General features: G+C 41.6%; 1 protein-coding gene across 1 annotated transcript in view; it reads left to right on the forward strand.

The window, feature by feature from the left end:
* The window catches only part of LOC126188632 (dual specificity calcium/calmodulin-dependent 3',5'-cyclic nucleotide phosphodiesterase 1-like), a 590,211-nt gene that overhangs the window by 110,271 nt on the left and 467,072 nt on the right, over positions 1 to 12,868 (forward strand). The gene's annotated exons all lie outside the window — the stretch shown is intronic.

Consider the following 12,868-nt stretch of genomic DNA (forward strand, 5'->3'; position numbering starts at 1 on the left):
AGTAATAGTATCTTGTTGTTGTTGTTGTTGTGGTCTTCAGTCCTGAGACTGGTTTGATGCAGCTCTCCATGCTACCCAATCCTGTGCAAGCTTCTTCATCTCCCAGTACTTACTTCAACCTACATCCTTCTGAATCTGCTTAGTGTATTCATCTCTTGGTCTCCCTCTGCGATTTTTACCCTCCACGCTGTCCTCCAATGCTAAATTTGTGATCCCTTGATGTCTCAGAACGTGTCCTACCAACCGGTACCTTCTTCTTGTCAAGTTGTGCCACAAACTCCTCTTCTCCCCAATTCCATTCAATACCTCCTCATTAGTTATGTGATCTACCCATCTAATCTTCAGCATTCTTCTGTAGCACCACATTTTGAAATCTCCTATTCTCTTCTTGTCTAAACTATTTATCGTCCATGTTTCACTTCCATACATGGCTACACTCCATACAAATACTTTCAGAAACGACTTCCTGACACTTAAATCTATACTCGATGTTAACAAATTTGTCTTCTTCAGGAACACTTTCCTTGCCACTGCCAGTCTACATTTTATATCCTCTCTACTTCGGGCATCAACAGTTATTTTGCTCCCCAATAGCAAAACTCCTTTACTACTTTAAGTGTCTCATTTCCTATTCTAATTCCCTCAGCATCACCCGACTTAATTCGACTACATCCCATTATCCTCGTTTTGCTTTTGTTGATTTCATCTTATATCCTCCTTTCAAGACATTGTCCATTCCATTCAACTGCTCTTCCAAGTCCTTTGCTGTCTCTGACAGAATTACGATGTCATCGGTGAACCTCAAAGTTTTTATTTCTTCTACATGGATTTTAATACCTACTCCGAAATTTTCTTTTGTTTCCTTTACTGCCTGCTCAATATAAAGATTGAATAACATCGGGGAGACGCTACAACCCTGTCTCACTCCCTTCCCAACCACTGCTTCCCTTTCGTGCCCCTCGACTCTTATAACTGCCATCTGGTTTCTGTACAAATTGTAAATAGCCTTTCGCTCCCTGTATTTTGCCCCTGCCACCTTTAGAATTTGAAAGAGAGTATTCCAGTCAACATTGTCAAAAGCTTTCTCTAAGTCTACAAATGCTATTTACCTGATTGAATAATTGCTTCATTATTATATTCTGTGAACTAGGTTAAGGGTGTTTTTCCTTCAAGCCAGTTAGTTATCTTCCAGTGCTTAACTTCGGCTCGCCTGTCCCATTCATTTTCTTTAGCCAGATTGTTGACCAAGTAACATAGCAACTACTTTCAAATCCCCACATTTGTCCAAGATTTTTTTTCATTATTAACGTATTTCAACGAAGCGTTGAGATTTTCGTACGTCTCCTTATGGTGTACTGCATGGGCAACAGGTATTGAGCGAAACAGATTTCCCTTATGTAAAAGAGGATCTTCCAGTCTACACGTTGATGAGTCTATGAACATCTCCACTGACCTGGTTCGTAAGTGACGCGATAGAAATTCAATACACCCTCGATATATAAAAAAAAATGGCCTTCTCCTTTAAGGAATATTAGTAATTCATTTTCACTGTTCCTATCCCAAGAGAATGATACTCCGGCTAGTAAATGTTTTCGTTTCAAATCTCATCCAAGCAATTCGGCAGCATCTTTTGTCACACTCAAGTTAATCGTTTAGTTGATTTTGACGAAATAATTCTGGTTCAGAATTCTTACCGTTTTTAATCATCATCATCATCCTATTCATTTTCTAAATTGTCTTCTGTTGCAAATCCTCAAAAATGGTAGGTGGAATTGGAATAGGGAGAGATTCACTAAGCTTAACTGACCGTAAGGCTAAAGAAATGTTTGGATCTTTTATAACCTTCTCAATTTTTGTGTTATGACCTTCAACGTTAACCACTCAAAAATAACTTTGCGGTTCTCTCCAAATCACGGGAATTGCAAAAGCCATTGATATCTTCTTTCCCACTTTTCCACTGTCTCATCCCGTCAACACAAGCACGGCAAATCTTGTGTGGTGACCAGCTTTTGCCTTGGTCACCAAGCCTTAACCAACATATGCGTAGTAGACATTTTTCACGAGACTATTAATGTCCTCTCTTCGCTTAGCAATTGCGTAACTACCACAAATATAACAGAATACATATAAATGTAGGCTTCCGTGGCCATTGTCACTGTCAATAAAACTTTTCTAGGTTTGTGTCCGCATTGTCAATATGTAAAACTATCCACGTTTCGGTCACTGAAGAAGGTCACTTGCAACTTGCAGGAAATCATTTCTAGGAAACTGCGAAACTACATTTAACATCACAAATAAAACCTCATAACACAATAGCATGTCAACAATGAACTAAAATTTCCCACCCAACAGCCAGAAGGGTGTGACAAGTGTGGCCAGCTACTCCGTCGTACTAAAATTATATTTCTCTTACTTACACTACAATTTCTCTTTGTGGAACTTAGGTTCAAATGAAAAATGAGTACACTTGACTTGCGGAAAAATTAAATCTAACAACAGATCTAAAATCAGAGCAAAAAAATACTTCAACAAAACGGAAATTACGCACCCATACAAAATCATGCTGGTTGACGAGGTAATACAGTTATTTTATTTTATTAATTAGTTTTACTGAAAACTGTGACAAAACAATCCGACCAGGCGAATCACAGCACATTTTATTGTGAAGATGAAAGTTACGTCGAAAGAGCAGTGAATACGGAGTCAGTGATATAGACGAAGGTAAGTGCAGCGATGATGATCGTCTTGAAGACGATGTGATAGTCGGTTATGAAGCGGCAGTTTTGGAACAGAACCTCAAGATACACCGCTACAAACTATCCAAGAAGAGAGTACTGGTAGTGCGGGACGCTGCTGTGCTTGTCCCAGGAAGAACAACAGAGATACAACAGTTAGGTCTGAAAGCTGTAACAGATATATTTGGAGCGCACACAAAGTGTCTTTGTGCTCTGATCGTATGTAAATTATCCACGTGAAAATCGATTTCGCTATTCATTGGATAATTAACAATAATTTCGTAGCAATAAAACTCGAATTTCCACCACTGGAATAGTGAATTTCATTATTTTAATAATTGGAGTATACTGTTCCCCAATACAGCGTTCACGGGTAGTATGCGTAGGTATAGTATTGCAGGGTTAATTAGACGTCATTTACATGCTCAATTCTCTCCATATAATTACATTCATTTAAGCTGTATCTGATACGTAATAATGTGCAGTAGCGGCTGAATACAGAATTGTTCGCGTTACGCAGTCAATCTTGCTTTAATTTTCACGTAGGTTATGGTGATGTTTACACGCCTGTTCTCCTGTCACGCATATCAATAATGTTTAATTGAAATGTCAGAGGCCACACTGTTAATAGTTAAGAGCCACTACAATAGCACACGATGTATTTTTTACACAACTGAGTAATCCGTGAAAGTACAGGGCTATTACAAATGATTGAAGCGATTTCATAAATTCTCTGTAGCTCCATTCATTGACATATGGTCACGACACACTACAGATACGTAGAAAAACTCATAAACTTTTGTTCAGCTGAAGTCGCACTTCAGGTTTCTGCCGCCAGAGCGCTCGAGAGCGCAGTGAAACAAAATGGCGACAGGAGCCGAGAAAGCGTATGTCGTGCTTGAAATGCACTCACATCAGTCAGTCATAACAGTGCAACGACACTTCAGGACGAAGTTCAACAAAGATCCACCAACTGCTAACTCCATTCGGCGATGGTATGCGCAGTTTAAAGCTTTTGGATGCCTCTGTAAGGGGAAATCAACGGGTCGGCCTGCAGTGAGCGAAGAAACGGTTGAACGCGTGCGGGCAAGTTTCACGCGTAGCCCGCGGAAGTCGACGAATAAAGCAAGCAGGGAGCTAAACGTACCACAGCCGACGGTTTGGAAAATCTTACGGAAAAGGCTAAAGCAGAAGCCTTACCGTTTACAATTGCTACAAGCCCTGACACCCGATGACAAAGTCAAACGCTTTGAATTTTCGGCGCGGTTGCAACAGCTAATGGAAGAGGATGCGTTCAGTGCGAAACTTGTTTTCAGTGATGAAGCAACATTTTTTCTTAATGGTGAAGTGAACAGACACAATGTGCGAATCTGGGCGGTAGAGAATCCTCACGCATTCGTGCAGCAAATTCGCAATTCACCAAAAGTTAACGTGTTTTGTGCAATCTCATTTCTTAAACAGGAGATTGGAAAACCGATGGATCGGTCGTGGTGGAGATCATGATCAGCAATTCATGTCATGGCCTCCACGCTCTCCCGACTTAACCCCATGCGATTTCTTTCTGTGGGATTATGTGAAAGAGTCAGTGTTTAAACCTCCTCTACCAAGAAACGTGCCAGAACTGCGAGCTCGCATCAACGATGCTTTCGAACTCATTGATGGGGACATGCTGCGCCGAGTGTGGGAGGAACTTGATTACCGGCTTGATGTCTGTCGAATCACTGAAGGGGCACATATCGAACATTTGTGAATGCCTAAAAAAACTTTATGAGTTTTTGTATGTGTGTGCAAAGCATTGTGAAAATATCTCAAATAATAAAGTTATTGTAGAGCTGTGAAATCGCTTCAATCATTTGTAATAACCCTGTATTATTAAGTGCTACACCATATTAAGTTTTTAATTAGCATGTCGATCGTTATCAGTGAACTTCGTACCCTACGTTCCTGTCAGACCCGGAACGTAGTAACCGAATTAAATGTGTCTGTTTATTGCGATCGCGATGAATGAACGGCGGGATAAGGGCATATAACGTTTTGTCGAATCTGCATTACTCAGGCGTTCAATGTGTGTTTCAGCACGTAAATGTTCAGACTTTCTTGCGAACGTGGGGCTATAAGTTTGTTTTACAGCACCGTAATATCCTTATTTCACGCCGCAGCTAACTTCATATAATTGCCGAAAACTTTTTTTTCACACTAAGTACACCATGAAATAGAATCACAACATTTACTTGTCAGACTGCAATTGTGGACACCTGAGAAAGCAGAGCCACGGGACAGTAGTGAACAGATCAGAAAACGCATCCAAGTTCCTTCTCTAAATAGTTATTGCTACTGTAGTTGTCCAGGAAACACCAGTGCCACCCTGGCTCCACCACGTGAATGCTGGCAGCTGTCGACTAGTCCGTCCACACTGCACATCGCCTTGTTGTCACGTGATAGTCACAGAGTGAGGTATTCGAGGGTCGTTCTCTTTCGTCGGCCGTCAGCGACTCATCAGCCGGCGACGTCACTTTGCCTCTCTGTTGAGAACAGCTGTGTCTGCGTGCGACGCACGCTATGCGTACTCCGCCGAGGACGCCCGGCCGACAGCAGTGAGACGAGGAAGCCCTACATTGCGACCGATGACGCAAGCTCTGACGTCACAGCCGGCTGTGCCAGCCTCGGCATAGCAAACACGGGGGAGGGCGGGGGCGCTCGGCTCAGTTCGGGCCGCATCGGCGGCTACGCCTCTCGCAGCGGGGAGGTGCGCTTTGTTTGTCGTTTGTTTAGCAGAGTACACCACGCCTGTCGGCGCGGGGAATTCCCGGCGCTCGTGTTTACTAGGACAGCTGCTACGGCGCCCGGGACATTTTCTCACTGGATTGTCAGTCCATTTATAGCTGCCGTGTAATTGCATTTTCCGCCTGCATATTGCTTCAACATGCACATCACGAACGCAGCAAACTTTATCTAATAACAGAAACATACACAGAATCCTGCAAAACGCATCCCACAAAACGCAATATTTCAGGTGAAAGTTCTGAAATATCTTTTCGAATACAGCCGGTATTAATCGCTCAGCGCGTAAAGCAAAGACCATAGTTATTTACATGCAACAAGGACGCACCCAGAATTTTGTCAAAGGGGGAGGACAATAAAACGACTCATGTTTTTGATTTATTCTTAAAATTTCTTTAAAGAACGATACACAATTTTATTCGACAATGATCTCGGAGTTTTCACCGAGTGGAGATAGAATCTCGTTACTTGGGAGTTCTGTATTTTGACAAACCACTAAGAAGCAATCAAGCTCCAGTCTCACTTCATCCTCCTAGGTCATTTTACACACCTCCTCGTTCAGTCTGTATTTCAGCTGAGAAAGTGATCAGGAACGGACGAGCGCAAATTTTTTGGGATAATGAGAGATCTGTTCGGCAGAGGAGCTAGAACAGTTTTTGGTAACGAAGATGCAAAGGATCTTGAATTATTCAACCTTACACTTTCACAAATTTACTCATTGAAGTGTGCATCTCTCACTTACAGCAAAGTAAGGAAATGCATTTTCTGCATTATCGCTTGTCGCAGGCAAATGCATGAGCCTAAATGAGGAGAATTTGTATAATTATTTATTTATCATATGGTTCTTAGTGTTTGGAATCTCCAAAGAGCTGCTCAGCTCGCCTTCGATGCAGCTGTTCTCATCAAAACAAAGGGACTGCACCTTTAATGGAATTGCAGTCTTTCAGGAAAGAAAGGTGTGTGGAAGGAAATGGCTGTGGCTTTAATGCGGAACTAACCTCGTCGTATGCTTGAACTGAAAATGGGAAACCACAGGAAACCATTTTCAAGGTTGCTGGCTGACGGTTTCAAACCACCTTGCCAACCTTATCCATGGACTGCTAACTAAGCTGCCCAACAAGCACAGAGACCCTAAGTCGGTGGAAAATAACTGCTTGTTTTATACTGCTTCAAAATAAAATAAAATGCATCACCGCCCGCATCTCGTGGTCGTGCGGTAGCGTTCTCGCTTCCCACGCCCGGGTTCCCGGGTTCGATTCCCGGCGGGGTCAGGGATTTTCTCTGCCTCGTGATGGCTGGGTGTTGTGTGCTGTCCTTAGGGTAGTTAGGTTTAAGTAGTTCTAAGTTCTAGGGGACTGATGACCATAGATGTTAAGTCCCATAGTGCTCAGAGCCATTTGAACCATTTGAAAATGCATCACTGCAAAAGATTGGATTCTGACACTGCCTGTTTTTCTTTTAATTGCACATGTTTAGTCATTTCATAGTCCATGGATGCATGTATTTTTTAAGATTTAGCTGTACAATGATTATGATGTTTGGTTTGTGAGGCGCACAACTGCGCGGTCATCGGCGCCCGTACCAAGTCCCACTTTTTTCACAGTCCAATCTAGCCAGCTGCGGATTGTGCATGGAACTACTGGCTTCAGTTATTAAAGTATTACAAGAGCGTAAATAGATTTTGGGCGAAAGGGGAAGGGGGGATGCAGAGCGCACTCGATTCGAATGAATTCAAGCCGTACTCGATTCGAATGATTTCAAGCAGCCCACTGAAAAAAAAAAGTTTTAGATAAACACGTACTATAGAATATGCTACAGAAACCAGATGGCAGTTATAAGAGTCGAGGGGCATGAGAGGGAAGCAGCGGTTGGGAAGGGAGTGAGACAGGGTTGTAGCCTCTCCCCAATGTTATTCAATCTGTATATTGAACAAGCAGTAAAGGAAACAAAAGAAAATTTTGGAGTAGGTATTAAAATCCATGGAGAAGAAATAAAAACTTTGAGGTTCGCCGATGACATTGTAATTCTGTCAGAGACAGCAAAGGACTTGGAAGAGCAGTTGAACGGAATGGATGGTGTCTTGAAGGGAGGATATAAGATAAACATCAACAAAAGCAAAACGAGGATAATGGAATGTAGTCGAATTAAGTCTGGTGATGTTGAGGGTATTAGATTAGGAAATGAGACACTTAAAGTAGTAAAGGAGTTTTGCTATTTGGGGAGCAAAATAACTGATGATGGTCGAAGTAGAGAGGATATAAAATGTAGGCTGGCAATGGCAACGAAAGCGTTTCTGAAGAAGAGAAATTTGTTAACATCGAGTATAGATTTAAGTGTCAGGAAGTCATTTCTGAAAGTATTTGTATGGAGTGTAGCCATGTATGGAAGTGAAACATGGACGGTAAATAGTTTGGACAAGAAGAGAATAGAAGCTTTTGAAATGTGGTGCTACAGAAGAATGCTGAAGATTAGATGGGTAGATCACATAACTAATGAGGAAGTATTGAATAGGATTGGGGAGAAGAGAAGTTTGTGGCACAACTTGACCAGAAGAAGGGATCGGTTGGTAGGACATGTTCTGAGGCATCAAGGGATCACCAATTTAGTATTGGAAGGCAGCGTGGAGGGTAAAAATCGCACGGGGAGACCAAGAGATGAATATACTAAGCAGATTCAGAAGGATGTAGGTTGCAGTAGGTACTGGGAGATGAAGAAGCTTGCACAGGATAGAGTAGCATGGAGAGCTGCATCAAACCAGTCTCAGGACTGAAGACAACAACAACAACAACAGAATATGCTGTTTTCACATACCCCATAACCGCTGGTTGACCATACCAGGTATGTGTCGATATTTTGGCATAATAGAATATTGAGCAAAATTTTGAAAGAAATGCAACAATCGCCGTTTGGATGATTTTTTGTTGATCAACGCAATTTTAGGGCAACCTAGACAGATCCTAGTGTATTTTTATGCAGTGATTTTAATTTAATGTTATTTGTAATGATGTTTACCGCTCCGCAGCGAAGTGAAATACTGAAATACTGCAATCCAAAGTTCTACCAACCTCCAAATAACGAATCCAGAACTATTATTAAACTACTATAGGTAGGTAACTATGCTATTGTGGTAGTGCATACGTATTTTTAACTTACGATATCGCTAGCTGATGAATCAGAATCGATTTTCCTCTTCTCTCTTTTTCCAAACTTATCCATTATTAGAAACTATCGCAACAGTGTACAGCACAGAAAGAACAAACGGTAGCACCTCAACTGCTAAAAGAACTGTACTAATAACAGAAAGACAACTAAGCTCAAACATGATCAACAATTGGTCTAGGCTAATATACGAGGGGCATTTGATAAGTCCGAGAGATGGCACCACCGGCGCGTATCGAGGACATCTTTGGAAAGAACGCACGCCAAGTCTCAGTCATATTGGTCTATTTCTTTGTGTTTGGCATTCATGAGAATCAAGGAAGACGAGTGATTGTCAAAAAATGGACGAAAAAGAATTTCGTGTGGTGATTAAACATTGCTTTATGAAAGGCAAAACGTCTCAGGAGACTAAAGAGAAGCTTGATAAACATTACAGTGACTCTGCACCTTAGATTAGAACAGTTTATAAGTGCTTTCAAAATTTTTGAAGTGGCAGTATGAGCACAAGTGATTCTGAACGTTCTGGGCACCCTGTGGAGGTTACGACTCCAGAAGTCATTGATAAAATCCATGATATGGTGATGGATGTCAGAAGAGTTAAGGTGCGTGACACTGCCAGTGCTGTGGGCATCTCGAATGAACGGGTACATAATATTTTGCATAAACATTTCGACATGAGAAAGCTATCCGCAAGATAGGTTCCGCGATTGCTCACGCTTGACCAAAAACGGAATCGTGTGAAGTGTTGCAAGATGGTTTTCAGCTGTTCAGGAAGAATCTGCAGGACTTTAAGCACAGTTTCATCACTGTGGATGAAACATGGATAATTACTATACTCCTGGATCCAAACAACAATCTAAACAATGGGTTACCGAGAGAGAATCTGCGCCAAAAAGGCGAAGACCATTCCTTCGGCCAGAAAGGTTATGGCGACTGTCTTTTGGGATTCGCATGGGATAATCGTCATCGACTATCTGGAAAAGGGTAAAACTATTACGGGTGCATATTATTCACCGTTACTGAAAACCGAACTGCAAGAAAAATGTCGGCGATTGGACCGCAAAAAAGTCCTTTTCCATCACGACAATGCACCAGCACACCTCAGCAGTTGTGGTCGCAAAATTATTGGAAATAGGATCCCAACTCGTTTCACAGCCCCTCTATTCTCCAGACTTGGCTCCCTCGGACTACTATTTGTTCCCCAATTTGAAGAAATGGCTGGCAGGACAACGATTTTATTCAAACGAGGCGGTGATTGCAGCAACTAATAGCTATTTTGCAGGACTTGGTCAATTCATATTATTCGGAAGGGATCAACAAATTAGAACAGCGTTGAACGAAGTGTATAAGTCTGAAAGGACTTTCGGTTTCATTACACGGCGATTAGCTCGTGTGTAATTTCATAGGTGATGTGGGTGGGAGAGTGCAAAGGGACTTGCATGCAGCGTGTTATACCGATAAGTAATGGGGAAGTTTACCGCACTTACCTGATCCTGCCGGAGTTTCAACGCAATACAGTTTCATGATTACTACTATAGTCCGATGTATAGTATTTGGCGTTTGACAGCGAGCGGGTTAGACTCATCCCGCTAGCAGGATACAAATCGGCCCCTAGCACTGACGGCTCCCACTGTGTTGCCACTTCATCTGTGCAAACCATCTCTGCCAGTTCGGGAAGGTTAGCTTGCTGTTCATTTTTGGAACACAACCTACGACCAGCTTAGAGACAGAAGTGATGACACTTTTTGCAGGAGCTGACCATCATTTTGCGGGACAATGCTCAGGCACTTACAGTGCAAGCTGTTACTGATTTATTTGACTGATGGAGCTGGTAAGTGCTAAACCACCTACTTCACTCCCATGACATAAGCCCTCGTAAGTTCAACTCGATTTCTAAACTGAAGGAAACACTTCACGGCATTCGCTTCAGAACTGCTACAAATTCGTCAGGCAATAGACAGCGCCGCTCGAACTGTTAACACAACTGGCACTGTTAAGAGTATCTACGACTTCCACATCGCTGGCAACGGGTTACACACAATGCTGGTGACTACTTTGAAGGTCAGTAAGACTTTGAAACATGTATCTATTTTGTACGAGCTGTAAATAAATAGTTGCCACTATTAAAGTTTCAACCCTCGTATATACTTACATGTCTACTTTGACAGGGATGGTGGGATGTATGGCTGTGGCCTCTTAGTAGGAGCCATTCCAGCAATTTCCTGAAGTGATTTAAGGGAGCCACAGAAAGACTAAATCGAGACGGGGATGGAGATTCGAATCTCTATCCCCCTGCCACCGAATACATAGTCAATCTGTTTAGAACAGAAATTCGGTTTATCCCTAGGGTACCATTTCCTTGGTTCAAAGGAGTTATTTAATAATGTAAAAGGCATGTGCTTTATTGTCCGTTCACTTCTCACTGCCAGTTCCCACACATCTATAAACACATTATTTCATAATGTAATATTACACCATCTATGAGCTGATTTCAGACCACAGTAATGGTGTTTGGTTCTCATTTTGTCTACCGAAATTTCCCATTGTTCGCCTGAAAAATGGTGAGATGTTCAGTTGGGAAAACGATCATTCACATAATGAAAACTGCCTGTTTCATTTACGGATCGAACTACGGCCAGAGATAAGACATTACAGTGACCACATGGTTGATTAGATATTCGTCTTGTTCATACGTCACTGGACCAACTAGACACCTAGTATCACAGTATCGACTTCATATATACAGAGTATGGGTGTAAGTGCAGACGTTATTATATATGGTACCTAAATATGGACACACAACAGTTGTTGATTATTTTTTTCTCTATGTAGAACAATCTTCCCACATACACGTAACAGACTTTATGACCTGATGATTTCTGCAGTCGTAATTGCATCATTAAGTGGATTACGAATGTCAGTGTAGACTAACCATTTTGTGTCCAAGCTTTCGTACCCCAGCACCTGACTTGTTGCCCAGGAGAAAATAAGGATTAACGGCTTGCTCTTGCCACATACGCTTGGAGGTACCTACCTATCTAAATACACACTACTAATAGCTATTATTATTAGTCTGCAAATGAACCTATTGATAGATTGTTCTTCACTATACAGTCCGTAGTCTGCACTAACACCCGTTGCACCCTGTTTATGAAAGGAAGCAAAGACAATCCTTCTACACAAAAAAGGAAATCTTCGCAATTTGAATAATTACTGGCCTATCAGTTTACCCCCTCTTATCTACAAAGTGTACACTACACTCTTGACAAATCGCATCACTGTTATTAACCGTGTACACACAGTGTGTGAAGTAATTATTCGAGCCGATGAATATGGAACGCCACTATCCTTAAACCTTTGATTCTGTCAGCCACACTGCAGTTATAAAGGCATTGAGCGAACAAGTTGTGCTTCTTTCAGCGTGGAAAAATACACAAGGGAATTTTCCATTGGAAGAAGTAAAGTAGGGTGACCCCGTTTCAACGAAACTATTTATAGCAGTCCTTGAGACAGCTGTGTCCAAAATTAATTGGAAAGAAAGGGAAGTTAGAATAAATGGATAGTCACTAATTTGAGATTTTCAGACGGTATAATAGTCCTGGCCAGCAATATGGTGGAACTGCATTCCTCTATAAAGGATTATCAGATAGTTGCGAAAAACTGGTCCTTAAAGTAAATCTGTCCAGAACAAGCATTACGCAGAGTAAGCGAATAACTTGTAAGATAAATAATATCGAACAACCACTGTTTAAACATTTTTTACGAATATGTTTATCTAGCACAGTTAATTTATATCCATGAAGACTTAAAACCCGAATATTTTTATCCGAATCAAGCTAGATGCCTTGTGGAAGAAACGCAATCGTTTATAAATCTAATACGCCAAGAAGCTTGAAAAAAGTTGTTTCCGAACAATGTGTTCTTACCGCATTAATATATGGCGGTGAAACTTGGATTTTAAACGCGTTTTTCAAAAGAAAATTACGAAAGGTCACTGCTAGGTCTCATTACGAAAGATCGGAAACTAAAGACGTAAGGGCAGTAACAGGAATCCAGAATGTTGTGGAATGGCAATGGATTTAAAATGGAAATGTGCTGGACATCTCGCACTAAAAAATGACGCAGGATGGGGAAAGACAATACTAGAGTGGAAACCCAGACACTGACGAGGACAAAAAGGCAGACCACCCGAC

Source organism: Schistocerca cancellata, chromosome 5 (assembly GCF_023864275.1).
Source record: "Schistocerca cancellata isolate TAMUIC-IGC-003103 chromosome 5, iqSchCanc2.1, whole genome shotgun sequence".
NCBI classification, from domain to species: Eukaryota; Metazoa; Arthropoda; class Insecta; order Orthoptera; family Acrididae; genus Schistocerca; species Schistocerca cancellata.